Below are 17,258 nucleotides of genomic sequence, written 5' to 3'. Positions count from 1 at the left end.
GAAAGTTGGCTTTTTTGTATAATTGCGTCTGTATCTGTTGATGCTGTTAAAGACAGCAGAATGCATGCCATGTGCTGGCAGAAAGGTCTGAGCACATGTTTCTGTGGGTGGAATTGCCATATCAGGCTTTCTGGCAATCGTGGTTAATTTTTAATCCATACTTATGTCCTTTTTATGGTCTCCCTTTTGGAAGTTGTTAATACATAGCAGCTGACTGAATTTCCCTGCTTTTGATTAACCATGAGCTTAATTATCCGGTAGGTTTTGCTGTTCCTCAGACTTGGTGGGTGAACCTTCCTCTCTTCCAGATCAATTCTTGGTCAATTTGTTCAAGAGAATGAAGGCCATGTTATGTGCTTGTTTCCCCCCTGCATAACTTTATCAATATTTTGTGTGTTTGTGGCTCACTTAACAAAAAAATAACTATGACATAATCCCATTGACTGTAATGTCATTGTGGCTCTCTCTTGCATTCAGTATAATATTTGCAAAGTTCTTGCGTTGTCTAAAGGTCATTCTGCAATTGTGAATCAGTTTAATTTATCTGTTACTTGTATGAGTATCTCAGCAGATTTTTACACAAGTTATGGGACGTGGGTGGCGCTGTGGGTAAAAGCCTCAGTGCCTAGGACTTGCCGATTGAAAGGTTGGCGGTTCGAATCCTCGTGACGGGGTGCGCTCCCGTCGCTCGGTCCCAGCGCCTGCCAACCTAGCAGTTCGAAAGCACCCCCGGGTGCAAGTAGATAAATAGGGACCGCTTACTAATGGGAAGGTAAACAACGTTCCGTGTGCTGCGCTGGCTCGCCAGATGCAGCTTGTCACGCTGGCCACGTGACCCGGAAGTGTCTGCAGACAGCGCTGGCTCCCGGCCTCTAGAGTGAGATGAGCGCATAACCCTAGAGTCTGGCAAGACTGGCCCGTACGGGCAGGGGTACCTTTACCTTTACCTTTACACAAGTTATACTCCCAGGTTTATTCTGGATATTATACTTCAGTCATAATTTTTGGTATATAGGAGTGTTACCTTGCTAATTAAAAATCATAAATGAACATTTACAGCACAATCCTATACATTTTATTTTATTTTTTATAAATATTTATTGGAATTTTCAAAAAATAAAGAAAAAAACAAAAAAAAACACACTTAAAAACACATAAAATTTACATTTCTTACTGTCAATGACCAATTTCCTTGACTTCCCGACACCTCCCCTTCTTGTATTCCAGTTCCAGTTTTTAGCTCAGCAAGTTCTTGTCCCCAAACTTTACCTTATTTTCTCTAATCCATTTTAGTTAACCAATTTTAACTTATAAACCTCCATCTTTATACATCAATACTTATTCTTAAAAATCTTTTTCTAAGGTCGGCCCCAATTCCCTTCCCCGAATTCCCCATTTTTATGTTATTGGCAAAACAAAATTAAATGAAACAGAATATACTTGTACACCCTTTGGATTCCCAAAGCCCCACCACCCCCTTTCCTGGTTTCGAACCCCAACAAAAGTCCATCAGTCCATCTGCAGTCAGCCTGGCGACCTCACGTCCGAGGCTCTTAATTCTCTCTCAATTCCTCTCTGCCGGTTTTTTTGATAGTCCTTTATATTGAACTCCAAATCTCGAAGAAGCTCTGTCCCAGTAAGGTCCATGTTTCTTCCAGCCAGGCCTCCATATTTAAAAGTGGAGCCAAAATCTTGTTTCTTACTTCTCTTAAGTCCAAATGTCCCAAAGGCTCCAGTTTCCACTTTAGCCAGGTTTGTATTCCATAGGTCTTCAGATCTCCACATAGGGAGATCTCTCCATTCTCCATTCTTCAATTCAAACCAGATTTTCATCATCCTGATCTTGTTTTCCTTTATATCCATCTTAACCGGCCTCTGGCTCTCCTCAATCATCTGTGGCATTATAGCTCCTCCTTCTTTTTCCTTCAAATCATCATGTTCCTCTTTCATCACATTCTCAGATTTCTCAAATTTCTTTTCTTGTTCAGCTGCAAAAATTTTTAATTCAACTGCAAAACTTTCCTGTTCAGCTGCAAAGACTTGAGTCAAGTCCCTCCCAGGCTCAGTAACTTTATTTACTGTTCCATTCAGTATTGTAACATTTGTAGCCAAAACATCACTCTGTTCCTGCAACTTTCCCAAGAGAAAAAAAGTCCTCTCCAGTTCAGCCAGTGTTTTTCCACTTACAGCCATTTTTGTAATGTCCTAAACCCCCTCTAGAGGGATTCTGGTTTCTTAGTATCTTCCAGTTCCAACCCAAAAGTCAAGTTAGCCTTTTCTTCTTTATTTTTAACAATTTGTTACCAAATTGTAACGAATATAACCAGCAAAAACAACAGAAACAAAGTTCTCCTTTTTTCCCAACTTTGACAGCTAGTTTGACAGCTGTCAAAGTCTTTATGTCTCTTCCACAGGCTCTCTCACCGATCGCTCCCGGGTCTTGGGGGAGGGGTGAATTCCGCTCTCAATGTTAGCTCTTATCCTCCAGCACAATCACTTATATTGCCAAAACGTGGAGTTAATGGCTTTTATCCACAAAAAAGAAAGGTATTCTCTCAACCTTAGTTGTAAAATCCTTGCTTTAAGATGTTTACAAGGCGGGTAGGCGGACTTCCTCTTTACACCTTACCCGGTCGTGCCTAATTCCCCCCAAAATTTCCCTTTTAAGTCCAATTTCCGTATTACTCACGGGTTGTTACTTTTAGTCCAAATGTTCAGAGAAAGAAGTCAGCGCTCTCCGTCCATGGCTTGCGGCTTCACTCAGTAGGGGAAGCAGTCGACTCACAGCACCGCACCGCTCTCCGTCCCCCGTTCCGGAGCCTTTAAAAAGGCTCCTTCGCGGGTCAGGGGGGTGCAAATGGTGCCCGCTGAGTCACCAGGTCCACAGGCTTCAGCGCCTGTGGTTTCTGAGGGTCCCCGCGTCACCGCCGCGGCAGGACCCGACCCCTACTAAGCCGATTCCCTCCGGAGCTCGGAGGGAATCCGCCATTAGGCGATGGCGCTAACCTGGAAGTCCACAATCCTATACATTTTAGCCAGGAATAAGTCCCACTGAATTTACTAAGCAATGGGGCGTACCCCAGATAAATATTCATAGGGTTGCAGCCTTCCCTCCCTCTCTTTAACTATTTTGTTAAGTATTCTTGAACTGGTATTTACTGTATAGATAGATATAATGAACATTCAAAAGCAAGTTTGCTTAGAGCACAATGAGGAAAGCAAAAATTGTCCTCTTAAAGTAGGGGGAAATTCAGTATTGATATCTTCAGCTCTGTACTAAAAAGTATTATCTGATATGCTCTTATTTAGCATCCTTTGGGAAACAAATGGTACAAATTATCTCTCTGGTCAATTATACCTTAGTTTATGTCAGGCATCCCTAACCTGCGGCCCTCCAGATGTTTTGGCCTACAACTCCCATGATCCCTAGCTAACAGCACCAGTGGTCAGGGATGATGGGAATTGTAGTCCAAAACATCTAGAGGGCCAAAGGTTGGGGATGCCTGGTTTATGTTGTCCTTTGGTGTGTTTTCTGCTTTCTGTCCTTTTGTGAACATGTTGGTATAAGACTCTGAAAGAACTATGAGAGAGAGGGAGAACTCATGCCATTTAAATGTATATGGTGGCAAACAATTGATCTTCTGGTAGTCCTGTTTTTGGAGTACTGCTGGCATGGACAGGATTGTATCTAGAGTCCCAATTCTCCACCTTATGCTGTCATTGGTTCAAACACATCTTTCACTTGAGTTGCTACCTTGGTAACATGAAATGACGTGGGAGGGAATCCAGAAAAAACTTAATAGCCTTGCTCAATTATATCATCGCCTGAATGGGTCTTTGGGCAGAATGGTGGCAGGTTAGATGGGAATTGTTCTTTAGATTTCATGTTTTGACCTCTACCTTAAATGCATAACTTTCTGCAATTTTTACCCACAATGCTATTCTGGCTTGAACTAGTTATTTGTTTGAACAGAATACAGTGGTACCTCAGGTTATGTACTTAATTCGTTCCGGAGGTCCGTACTTAACCTGAAACTGTTCTTAACCTGAAGCAAAGTTCTTCACGCCGGAGCATGATTTCTGTTCTCATCCTGAAGCAAAGTTCTTAACCCGAGGTACTATTTCTGGGTTAGCGGAGTCTGTAACCTGAAGCGTATGTAACCTGAAGCATATGTAACCTGAGGTACCACTGTACCTGCAATCTTAAGCTATGGGCCTGTACTTTCAAAGAGCACTTTGGCCAATAGATGAAAAAGGCCTCCCTTCTCTTCTGCCTTTTCATTTCCAAATGAAATTATAATAAAAGTGATTGATAGTTAATGTCAGGCTTAGAGTGTTAGAGGCTGAGATGCTTTTCCTCACGACTCATAGCCATTTCCATCCTGCTTTTATTTCCTCTCGCCAGATGCTGGCAATTTCTGCCAAATGTTATCTGATCTGGCTTTTTTACATTTCTGTTTTGAAATGTATATTATGATAATGTAGCAAATGAGCACAGATAAGAACTTCTGCTCCTTTCGTCACATGTTAGCAAGAGCGCTCATTTCCCCTCAGCGAGCTTAAGAGTGTGGATCTGAATTAATCTCAGTGATATCTTTGTGCATGTCTCTGCTCAGGTTTTCTTGAGTCAACAACAAATTGAGCTAGCCAGAGTTCACAGAAAATGGAAAGGTCAGTCGATTAGTGTGGTGTTTTAAGTCTGTGAGTGTGGATGGTAACTCATTCTGATTCATGCTGGCTTTTTCCTGCACAGGCTAAATGCATTTACTTTTTTTTTTGGGGGGGGGGAATCCTTGCTGGGATAATTGGTGTACAATAACTAATTATTAAGAGATGTTTCCGAAATGAATTTGCCTTTTCTGTTTCACGTGGCAATGATGCTGAGACCCGTTGCTCTTCACTCTACTTAGGGAAATGTTGGAGCTACCCGTTCAATGCAGGCACATTTTCATGCTCAATTCTGTTCAAAAGGGTAAGGTAGATTTGGATAAATAACTGGGAATTCATTCACTAGGGCCATGTGTCTGGTGTAGTTTTTAATAGAAATAGATGACATCACCACTGCTGTGATACGCAGATATTTCCTGTACTGTTTGTAGGTTGCTACTGAACCTAGAGTCAAAGGAACATAATGCCCATCATCACATCATGCTAATTCCTAATTTAGTGTGATGAGAATGAGTCATAGTTTGCTTTGTGTTCAAGCACTCCCCTCTCTGGTGCAGGTGTGATGAGCAGAATAGAAGCTTTCACCTGTGAGTTCAGTTTACCAGAAATTACTGTCTTGTCTGAGCCCTTAACTGGTTAATGTTAACTATTGTTAACTATGGTTTGTTTAAACACGTCAGCTTCATAGCCTATAATCGGGACATGGGTGGCGCTGTGGTCTAAACCACTGAGGCTCTTGGGCTTGCCGATCAGAAGTTTGGCAGTTCGAATCCCCGCGAAGGGGTGAGCTCCTGTTGCCCTGTCCAAGCCGTTTGAAAGCACGCCAGTGCAAGTAGATAAATACTGTATTTTTTGCTCTATAAGACTCACTTTTTCCCTCCTAAAAAGTAAGGGGTAATGTGTGTGCGTCTTATGGAGCGAATGCAGGCTGCGCAGCTATCCCAGAAACCAGAACAGCAAGAGGGATCGCTGCTTTCACTGTGCAGAGATCCCTCTTGCTGTTCTGGCTTCTGAGATTCAGAATATTTTTTTTCTTGTTTTCCTCCTCCAAAAACTAGGTGCGTCTTGTGGTCTGGTGCGTCTTATAGAGCGAAAAATACGGTAGGATGATGAATAGCGGAAAGATGAATAGCGTTTCCGTGCGCTCTGGTTTCCATCACAGTGTCCCGTTGCGCCAGAAGCAGTTTAGTCACATGACTCAGAAAGCTGTCTGTGGACAAACACCGGCTCCCTCAACCTGAAAGCGAGATGAGGGCTGCAACCCCATATCCGCCTTTGACTGGACTTAACCATCCAGGGGTCTTTACTTTTTACCTTTTACCACAGCCTATAGTATGAAATTGGCTGGTTTCAAACAAGCCATAGTTAACATTGACCATGCTATGTCAGGTTCTGTAACACAACAAGCGGTTAAGCATAGTGGAAGCAAAACACTTCCAAAATCCTCATATCGGTGCCAGAGGAGGAGAGATGGGGGGGGGGGGAGTGTGTGAACCTAAGGTTTGTTCTTGTGACACTAAACTCTGGTTTTGTATGATGTCCAAACCAGACCAATATGAAAACAGACCTCATAGCAAATTCTCAAGGTGTGGTATGAACCTTCCGTACCTTTCAAATGAACCTACAGATGTGAACCAAATGGAAGCTTAACTGTTAACCCCTATGCTTTAAAAAACAAACAGCAGAAATATTTCTATTGTTATCAATGTAGTCATTGTTTTGATAATTAAACAAATATTTTGATTTTTTTAAAATAATAAAAAACTCTACACTTTTCCAGGGTCAAATCATACAGGCTAAGCAGTTAACATTATGCATAATCAGCATTGGCTTGAAACGTATGCAACTGTTGAATAAAATAAAAGTTAAGGGAAGATTTAAAAACAACAACAACATGGGCATTCTATCATTCTTCTTTATCCGTCTAATTTGGTTCCATTTTGGCTGGCAAAATGTAGACTGTTAAATTCTCTGAAGCTGAGATTTGGAAACTATAGCCGATTTCAAACCGTCTTACCAGGTTTATTTCTCTCTCTCTCTCCACCCCACCCCCCCCCAGTTTGGTGCAGTTTTGACACTTTGCTTGTTTCTCTGAAAGAAGAGCTTTGGGGTGTTCGAAAAGGAAGTACCAGTCGTTTTTTGTTTTTGTTTTGCCAAAAGAAAAAACTTAGGGAAGTCTTTTGTCCTTCGGGATGTTTGTGTATCCTTTCCTTGTTGCGTAGATACAAGAGCGTGTGTGTAACGCCCTTCAATGCTAATGAAATCAACATGGATAAATAATGACTATACTTTCTGTAAGGGATAGAACAGTGCTTTAAAACACATGTCTGCGCACATTATCCGCATCAGTTATGTATGTCTGCTTATATACTGAAAATTGCCCCCCAAAAGAGAGGCATTAATTAGCCCACACAGAAAGCAATATGAGGCAAGGCTACTCTTCCCCTTTTTATTAAATATCTTTGTGGTGGTTCCAGAGAGCCCTTTCTTGGCTGTGAGCTTGCTTATGTGAAATTGAAGTTCTTTAATTGGCTGCAACAAATGAAGTGCTTTTAGAATAACAACAACACCCCCCCACACCCCACCCCGGTAAAAGATGCTTTGGATTCTTGCAAGAACGTGGCGTTCTGGACAACTTACCAAAATTGTTTAAGCTAGGAAATCCTTCAAGCCTGCACTTACTGCATTTAGGATTGCCAATAGACCATTTAACAAACAAACAAAAAGAGCCCTGTGCCCTTTTATTTACTTTTTCTGGCTTGTTTCTTTGCAAAGTGAGGGAGTCCAGCTACCTTTCCCCCTTTCGCTTCAAATATAAATTTCTTGTATTTTGCCGTGCACAGTGACGCTTTTGCAACAAGAGGCTGTTTTGGGACAGGGCCCACAGAGTGGCTCAGTTAAGATGCAGTGCTAAAACCATGGTTTGTTGTAATAAGGACAGGCAGGTGAGCACCTTGAGTTTGCATGCTCACCTCCATCCCTGGTATGTGGGGAAGGAGTTTAAGGTTTCCTTTCGCAATTTTGACCAAACCTCCTTTCGTCCAATTATGAGAAACCATAGTTTGTTCCAATTATAGGTAGTTTATTCAAAGTAGGATTAGGCTGAAGTTTATTATTATCTTGGGGTGCAAATGACCTGCGCTTTCAGCATCAAGAGAAGTATAGTGTCCCGATCGAGGGCAGTAAGAGTCCTGGTCTATTCTCCCTTAGTCAGACCACACCTGGAATACTATGTCCAGATCCAGGCACCAAAATTTAAGAAGAATAGTGACAAGCTGGAACATGTGCTGAGGAGGGCAACCAAGATGATCAACCGTCTGGAAACCAAGCCTTATGAGGAACAGTTGAGGGAGTTGGGTATGTTTAGCCTGGAGAAGAGGAGACATGATAGTCACCTTCAGAGATCTAAAGGACTGTCAGTCACGTGGAAGAAGGAGCAATCTTGTTTTCTTCTGCTCCAGAGGCTAGGACCCGAACCAGTGGCTTCAAGTTACCAGAAAGGAGAGTTCAACTTAATCTCAGGAATAACTTTATGGCAGTAAGAGCTGTTGGAAAGTGGAACAGATTTCCCCGAGAGGTTGTCCTTGGAGGTTTATAAGCAGAGGTTGTAAGGCCGCCTGTCATGTTGAGATTCCGGCACTGCAGAGGGTTGTACTAGAAAATAATCATATTTATGGGACCGCCTCTCCTGGTATGCCCTGCAGAGGACCTTAGGGTCCATGAATAATCATAGTTTAGAGGTCCAGGGCCCTAAGGAAGTCAGATTATCCTCCACCAGGGCCAGGGCCTTCTCAGTGATGGCTCCGACCTGGTGGGATGCTCTGTCCCATGAGACCAGGGCCCTGCAGGATTTAACTTCCTTCCGCAGGGCCTGTAAGACAGAGCTATTCTGCCTGGCTTTCAATTTGAACTTAGCCTGATCTTTTATTCCCCGTCCTTCCCTCCCCCTCTCCTTTTTATGAAGATTACCTGCTCTGGGATCCCACAGCTAATTCTCCCCTGGTCTCCTCGCTGGCCCAAATAGGACTAATTTAGCCAGCTAGCCCTGGTGATCATCTAATGTTTATTGGATGGATTTCCCCCCTAAATTGATCTTTGAGTTCTGAATTTATTGTTATTCACGTTTTATACTGTATTTTATGCTGTTTTTTGTTGCATCAATTAAGTGTTTTAAATTTTTGTTAGCTGTCCTGAGCCCAGTTTTTTGAACCAGGAAGGGCGGGGTATAAATAAAATTTTATTATTATTATTATTATTATTATTATTATTATTATTATTATTAGATGACCCTTGGGATCCCTTCCAACTCTTCAAGTCTGTGATTTGTTCAAAAGGATGAAGTCTCCTTTGTTTAAGCCATCTTCACCTCATAAGTGGGGGAGCCCATGAACCCATGTTTTTGCTTGAAGGATCCTCATTACATCTGAACCAGAGATTAGCATGGTGCTAACTCTTTGACATAGCTTTTACACTTGTTCCCTGCCTACACTCAAGGGAGGAGGATGTGACAGTCCCATCTGTGCTGTGGAAGAAGTGACTGAAGATGGCGAGTGGTGAGGGCAGGGATATTTTTGTTGGTTGTTTAACTCTGCAAAGGGACATCTCTAAGTATAATATAGTCAAGTGAAAGGGAATCTTCCTTTTATTTAGATATTCAAGTGTGTGTTCTACGGTTCATTAACACCCACAGCCAGATCAGATTACATTAAAATTCAGCATGCATCGCAAAGAAGTAAGGGCGGGGGGAACCTTAGCAAACAAACAGTTCCCAGGATGAGTTTTAAACAGGGTGGATTTGATTTAAATCATGATTTAAATCACTAGTTAGTAAGACTTGATTTAAATCTTTCTTTCTATTTACAGAAAGACATTCCTCCTTAATATTTACAACCAGATGAAAGTTTCATTTTTTGATGAATCAATTTTCAGAGTAGTTTTTACGGTTATATAAAAAATTGTGGATTTGGTTATACGTTTAGAAATACACAGACAGATAATTATGAAAATATTGTGAGGTTTAATAAGTTCACTGTTCATATTTCGACACCTTTTCTGCTGTACTTTATTGGAAGGAGAAAAATAATCATTTCCTTAATAACAATTTAAACAATTTGTTTAAATAAAACAATAGCATTATAGCTTATGTATCCTTGTTTGTTAACTGATGTGGTTAAACTTTTTTTTTTAACTTAGAATTTTAGCACACATGAAAAACTTAAAACAAATCCTTATTTCCTGATGAATAGTCTTTGAACTATAATGTAACCTAAATAGAAAAGTATCTTTAGAAAGATTATTTTCCTCTAAAAGCATTTTATTTTAAAAATCCAATTTAAATTTAAAAAATCGATTTATTTATTTTTAAAAATCTGAATAATTTTTTTTAAAATCCATTTTTTTTATTTTTAAAAAATCATTGATTTTTATCCACCCTGGTCTTAAATTGGAATAAAATTGCTACAAATGTGTATGTGGCTTTTGCTTCTAGCGCACTTTTACATGTTATTGATTTTTATTTTTATTTTTTTAAAAATCCCTGAGCTTCCTATGCATTTTGTTTTCAGGAATAGTTACTATCACGTTGGGAACTGTGACAAAAGTCTCTTTGTCAGGTGCTCTTCTGTTCCTTAACGTTCACTGTTCAGAAGCATGAGAAAGCCCGTGAAAATCATGGGGTGAGCTTAGAAACCTTTGGGTTACCATTTGAAGCCTTTCATAATGCTTTCAAGTGCTCCTTTGGTTGAACCTCATTATCTAGATTTGTATCAAGACTAGAGCCAAAACACCTATCAAACGTGGCTTCCATGTGGACAAGTAAGCGGGATGACCCTCATTCTTTAGCTTTTTAATGAGATCCATTTATGAGTATCCAAGGCAGAAATCAAAAACTGAATAATCTGACTGTGCTGAATGAAGAAGATTGTGTTGACTGATCTTTTGTCAAAGATCAGTTTCACCTTCTTTATTAAAACCCCCCCTGAGGTTTCTGAATATTCACAGCAAAAGCATGTCTGTTTCTTAAACGTGGTGTATTCTTGCTGAAAGCCTGCAAGCACATTTAAATATATAATCATTACTTTTTTTCTGTTCTCTCCACAGCATGCAAGAGATCCCGGTACTTCAGCTTTCTGATCAAAGTAAGTGGCGATGAACAAAAGCCCTAAGTGGGAGGAAATGTGCTGTCTGAAATACTGTACACTCCGATTGGCAGGGCAGGAGATGCAAGAAGCAAATGAAAATAATTATCTTTGCATCTTCTTAGCATAGACCTTCTAAAGAAGAACTCCTCTCTGGGGGTGGCAGAACTAGACTAAGACGCAAAAGGGCCACCTGCCCCAAGGCCAGCCCTGCCATTAGGCAAGGTGAAGTGGCTGCCACAGGCAGTGTGGAGCACTGGGAAAGTACTGTAGAACAATTCATCTTTAAAGTAGCCTGTTGGTCTTAGATATAGTGGAGGGTGCTGCCAATTAATTGACAGTCTGGTTGACTTTTATAGTCGTGAAATGAGATGGGGGGCTGCCGCCGCCATCTTATCCTTTATTTGTTTGTTTATTTACTATTCACACCCCACCCTTCCTACCGAATGGGGAAGCCAGACCAGCTCACAACGTGCAACAATGCCAAAAGGGTCTCTGGAACATTTGGCGCATATAAAATCCACAGTTCCAAATACAGTGGTACCTTGGTTCTCGAACTTAATCTGTTCCGGGAGTCCGTTCGACTCTCGAAACCATTCAAAAACCAAGACACGGCTTCCGATTGACTGCAGGAGCTTCCGAAAAACGTTTGCAAACTGGAACACTTACTTCCGGGTTTGCGGCATTCGGGAGCCGATTTGTTCGACAACTAAGCCGTTTGAGAACCAAGGTACCACTGTATGAAAAGAAAATAGCAGCTGTTAATATCCAGGGTGCAGTAAAATGACTTGGGACGGACCCACCTCGCCCACAACCTGGAGGGAGAACGTATCTGGCATCAAAGATCATGTGATGTGTCGGCCACAGTTAAAATAAGGTTTCAAGCTATGAAACACATCCTCTTCAATGCACAATAAATCTGGATTTTGGCATAATTGGGGAGGGGGGCTTTGTGAAGGTGAGTGTGCTAGCTGAAGAAAGCTGTTGTGCTTTAAGAAAGCTGCTGTGCTTTCTCTTGGGTCTTCCTGTGCCTGCAGATTTAGTACGAAAAAAATTCATGCCGCTGCTGAATACTGATGGCAGGCAAGCGAGCGGATCCGAGACATGTGACGCTGAAAATAGTGTTCAGCTCTATGTGCATGTTTGCACAAGGGCAAAAACTGGACATTTCAGTAGCATACCCTTTAAGGGTTAGAATCGACTTGCCATTGTGCTACTTCCCAGGAGAAATGCTTGGAACTGGAAGCCTGGTCCAGGTGTTTAAAAAGTCTATAGGCACAGCTCAGGGCTCCTCTGCTACTTACTGAAAGAAATATGGGGGGTTGTCAGTTCCTGGCAGCCGCTTTCCTAGTTAACTCAAGACTGGAGACACAGTGGTAGAAGGAAAGGCAGCGTACAATGGTTTGGGGAGAGAAACATGAAGTGGGTGTAGGATCTAGGCAGAGCAATGGAACCAAGTGGTGGAGGAGAAGCAGGTCAATGGTTGTAAGTCTGAGGAGGTGTGCCAGCGAGTACAGAAGATCAGAGAAGTTCAACAGGAGAGGAAGGACCATAAGACCACAGGTTTTACATGCAGAAGGTCCTGACATCAATCCCTGCCATCTATAGGGAGGGCAGAGAAAGATTCCTGCTTGAAGCCCTGGAAAACCACTGCCAATCATAGATGGAGAACTTGAGGTTCTCCAGATGTTGCTGGACCCCAATTTCCATCAGCCTCAGCCAACATGGCCAACGGTCATGGATCAGGAGTATCCATTGGCAGACCTCAGGCTCTCAAATTTCTGTGGTCCCCTACGTGACACTAAAATGCTTCACACACACCCCTGTGCCCTTCTCCATAGCACTGCAGCAGTGCCCCCTGCAGCAGACGCTACCCTGAAACCACCTTTGGGTAGACCACAGCTTCCCTATCCTTGATTTAGACAATGCTGAGCTAGATGCATCGAAGGTCTGACTCAGTATAACTCCCAAACCTGAGAGATGGTGAGTCACGCACTAAATTTTCATTGCCAGTGTGCAGAATACTTAAAACTTGAGCTGGCAGAGAAGAGAACAATTACAGTAGGAAATGCCTGTTTTCAGGTTTGTTAAGGAGGGTGGATTAATGACAAGAGCACTATACTCCTGAGGAGAAAAGATTCTTGAAAATAACAAGAACTGTTCAGTCCCTCAGGCAAATCAGCACCACACCTCCTGGAATGGGTAGCTGGCATGTTGCGTTTGATGGAATCCAGCTCAAGTGCTTTGATTTCTCGTGTCGGCTTTTTTTCATCCAACACAATTTTATAAAGAATTAGGTTATGGCTTCAAGAAATCAGAAGTGGTTGTTCAGGGATAAATCTACATCTACTTCTGCCAGCCATTACATCTCTCGCCAAAGTGGTGCATGATCTCCTGCTTAGACTACTGCAATGTGCTCTATGTGGGGCTACCTTTGAAGGTGACCTGGAAACTACAACTTATCCAGAAGGCGGCAGCTAGACTGGTGACTGGGAGCAGCCACCGAGACCACATAACACCAGTCCAGAAAGAGTTACATTGGCTCCCAGTACGTTTCCGAGCACAATTCAAAGTGTCGGTGCTGACCTTTAAAGCCCTAAACGGACTAGGCCCATTATGCCTGAAGGAGCATCTCCACCCCCATCGTTCAGTCTGGACACTGAGATCCAGCTCTAAGGGCCTTCTGGCGGTTTCCTCACTGCCAGAAGCAAAGTTACAGGGAACCAGGCAGAGGGCCTTCTCAGTAGTGACACCCTCCCTGTGGAATGCCCTCCCACCAGATGTCAAGGAAATAAATATCTGACTTTTAGAAGACATCTGAAGGCAGCCCTGTTTAGAGAAGTTTTTAATGTTTGAAGTTTTATTCTGTTTTTAATGTTCTGTTGGAAGCCGTCCAGAGTGGCTGTGGAAACCCAGCCAGATGGGCGGGGTATAAATCATCATCATCATCATCATCATCATCATCATCATCATCAGTTTGGGTGTCCTGAGGCCCTGCATAGTTCTAACATTAATGCACAGGTGGGAGGAGGCTGCCTGTAATGTAGCCAGAGACAGCCAGTAAATCAAATATGGCTATCAGAGAATGGGCTTTGCCCCTAAAAGAGGCCCTTTTTGACATGGGCCAAAATGTCCTTCTTATTGCCTAGTGCAGGGATGGAGAACCTGCAGCACTTCAGATGTAATTGAACTCTCATTCCCATCAGCTCCATTTAGGAGGGCATGGCATGATAGGGATAAATTGTATTTTAGGCAGCAGTCGACCTATCAGAACACCAGATATCTGCACAGTACTCTTAGCAGCAAGAATAAGTGTACAATTCTGATAGTAGAATTGTAAAGAATATTTCCTGCATGAAAAGAGAGAGGAAATGTGGTGTTTTGTTCTGTTTTGTTTATCCTCCCCTCCGTCTTTTATTATCCATAATCCTACCTAAAAAAAAATATCTTCCGGATAAAACTTGGAGAAGGTTGATTGGTGGTATGATCTTCAAAGCATGGCACCAATTAAGCCTTATCCGCTTTGTGGACTTTCCAGTAGCAGAGGCAGAGAGCCAGTGTGGTGTAGTGGTTAAGAGCGGTGGACTTGTAATCTGGTGAACTGGGTTTGATTCCCCGCTCCTCCACATGCAGCTGCTGGGTGACCTTGGGCCAGTCACACTTCTTTGAAGTCTCTCAGCCTCACTCACCTCACAGAGTGTTTGTTGTGGGGGAGGAAGGGAAAGGAGAATGTTAGCTGCTTTGAGACTCCTTCAGGTAGTGATAAAGCGGGATATCAAATCCAAACTCTTCAAATCCAGGAAATAGTCCTGCAAGCAGGAAGCACCTTAGAAGCCTTCTTAGAAGCCAATGAGGGGAATGAAGCTCTGGAAAAATCTCTCATTGTCACTGTAACTGTACAATTAAATGAATGCAGCAATGATGATAATTTGAAGCACTCTCCACTTCCACGAACTATTTACTGAGGAAGAGTGCTGGAGGGTTTGGTTGCATTTGGATGGGAGCATATGGTACCTGTGTAATATTTGCTTTGTTTATTGGAAGCCAATAGATGGCTGCTACCCAGCAGCAAAACGTACGATCCTCCATCAAATTGTGCTTCTCTCTCAGCTGATTCACAGCTATTCTCCCCCAACCCCCCCATCTCTCAGTCATTAAATCTTTGCACCTCCTACTAGCCAAAGGATGTCATGTTGCAATAGCAGGAAAGAGAGTACGCCAAGCTCTCAAGGAGCATTAATGCATTTTTGTTAAAGGCTACCCATATGTTGCCAAGCGATAGTTCTTTTCATAGTAGTCAAAACAACCATACTCATGATGACACAGCGACAAACACATATCGATTTTCATAGTTATATTTCTTGATAAGAAATTCTTAAAAAGTTATTTCCCCTTTGTTTAAACCAATTCATGAACCAAGAACTTATACATCGACCACTAATAACGAACCATATGTTGTAGATATTAGTAAAGGTAAAGGGACCCCTGACCATTAGGTCCAGACGTGACCGACTCTGGGGTTGCGGTGCTCATCTCGCTTTATTGGCCGAGGGAGCCAGCGTGTGGCCAGCATGACCACGCTTCTGGCAAACCAGAGCAGTGCACGGAAATGCCATTTACCTTCCCGCCAGAGTGGTACCTATTCATCTACTTGCACTTGACGTGTCTTTTGAACTGCTAGGTTGGCAGGAGCAGGGACCAAGCAACGGGAGCTCACCCCGTCACGGGGATTCAAACTGCCAACCTTCTGATCGGCAAGTCCTAGGTTCTGTGGTTTAACCCACAGCGCCACCCGCATCCCTTGTTGTAGATATTACTCCACATTTATTATGCTATTTTTGTGATGTTCAAACGACATGAGAAAACATGGTACAGTGGAACCTCGGAAGCCGAACGCCTGTAAACTCAAAACGTTTCGGCTCCCAAACGATCGGAAACCGGAAGCAATTGTTGCAGTTTTCGAATGATTTTTGGAAGCTGAACGTCCGGTGCTGCACCTTAGAAGTCGAACATTTTGGAAGTTGAATGGACTTCCGGAACAGATTACATTAGACTTCCAAGGTACTTCTGTATACTTATTTGTATAACATTATTCTTGTTTATAAAACCCAATAAAAAGTAATTCCGAAAATAGGAATAGCAAATAAAAGTGCTTTACAGTTCCTATAGGCTGCCTATGAAGATCCATAATGAATGGCCAACCTTCTCCTGATTGTCAGATCGGCCACAGAGACCAATCTTCATTTGTGCAAAGGGCAGCTAGAGATCAGGAAGGAGGTGCTCTTTGACCTCTGCCATCAGTCAGAGGACCAAGGACCATTGGGAGGATGCTCCCCCTATCTGCTGGGGAGAACATCATGGCAAGGTAGGGGCCATCCCATCCATTGGCTAGAGAAGGAACAGCAACAGCATTTTTAGAGATATTGCACTTTCAGCGTTGCGAAGATGCCAAATCCCTAGCTGTTACTTCATATGTTCTGTTATGATAACGAGCAGATGCTGGATGGGAAATGAAAAGCTCTTGTGAAAACCAGGAATGCGGGTGTGGATGATTCCCTGCTTGTCCCAAGTTCACTGTTTTTAAGAAGCGTTTTGAGAAGAGTTATTAATGCAAAGCAGCGTAGACGTTTTGCTGCATGTTTGCTGTGCATATTTTGACAGGTTGTATGGTCCCCGTCATCACCCCAACCTCAAAATTTGACTTTCTCAGACGCAGATCTAATTTTGCGTGGACAATAATCATCCGAGACTTCTTCAGAAACTAGTTTCTAATTCCTCCTCTTGGATCGCCTAACAATAGCTGCTGTAGGCTATGCAAAGCATTTTCTCTTCTTGGTGGCTGATGGGATTGGCCGAGCTATGAACTTCGTTTCGTTAGCAGGCTTAGGCCGCGGAGCTGTGAGGCAGCTGTGCACGAGGCACTTGCTTCTGGGGTTTATGTTGTGATTATTTATTTGCAACTTGGTGGGGCTGTGTGTGTGTGTGTTGCAGCTCTCTGAGTATTTCAGAGGCTAAAGAAATGTGTCACACAACCGGTGGAAATGATGTCAGTCATGTGGAAGCGACTTAGACTGAAATGGCTTTGGATAGCAGTTATGGAGAGACTGAAAGCTAAAGTACAGGTTTGCTGTACATTTTTGTATGCATGAATGTATATGCATAGTTAGAACATACTGTACATGCATGTACATGTGTGTGTGTGTGTGTACACACACAAACGCATATTGTCAGTGTTTTCTTCTTTAAAATGTTTAGGGGTACTCTCATTTTGACTCAAGAAAATCACCATTTTATAGTTCAAACCGGGGGAAATAAATACAGTAAATGGATAAAAGTACAAAGATTCACAAAATGTTTAGGGGTATGCGTACCCCTGTGCACCCCCAGAAAAAAGCACTGCATATTGTTACAGATTTTTTGGGAGGGAGACACCCCTTCCCAAACCCTAGAAAA

General features: G+C 42.5%; 1 protein-coding gene across 3 annotated transcripts in view; it reads left to right on the top strand.

The window, feature by feature from the left end:
* Window positions 1-17,258, top strand: part of THRB (thyroid hormone receptor beta) — a 179,263-nt gene that overhangs the window by 68,891 nt on the left and 93,114 nt on the right. For all 3 annotated transcript variants that reach the window (XM_053409988.1, XM_053409989.1, XM_053409987.1), the window contains exon 3: window positions 10,768-10,805. The gene's annotated coding sequence lies outside the window, so the exon portion shown is untranslated. The remainder of the gene's footprint in view (window positions 1-10,767; window positions 10,806-17,258) is intronic.

The sequence above is a fragment of the Podarcis raffonei genome, chromosome 12, assembly GCF_027172205.1.
Source record: "Podarcis raffonei isolate rPodRaf1 chromosome 12, rPodRaf1.pri, whole genome shotgun sequence".
NCBI classification, from domain to species: domain Eukaryota; kingdom Metazoa; phylum Chordata; class Lepidosauria; order Squamata; family Lacertidae; genus Podarcis; species Podarcis raffonei.
Note: the sequence above shows the minus strand (reverse complement) of the source record. Positions and strands in the feature narration are given on the sequence as shown.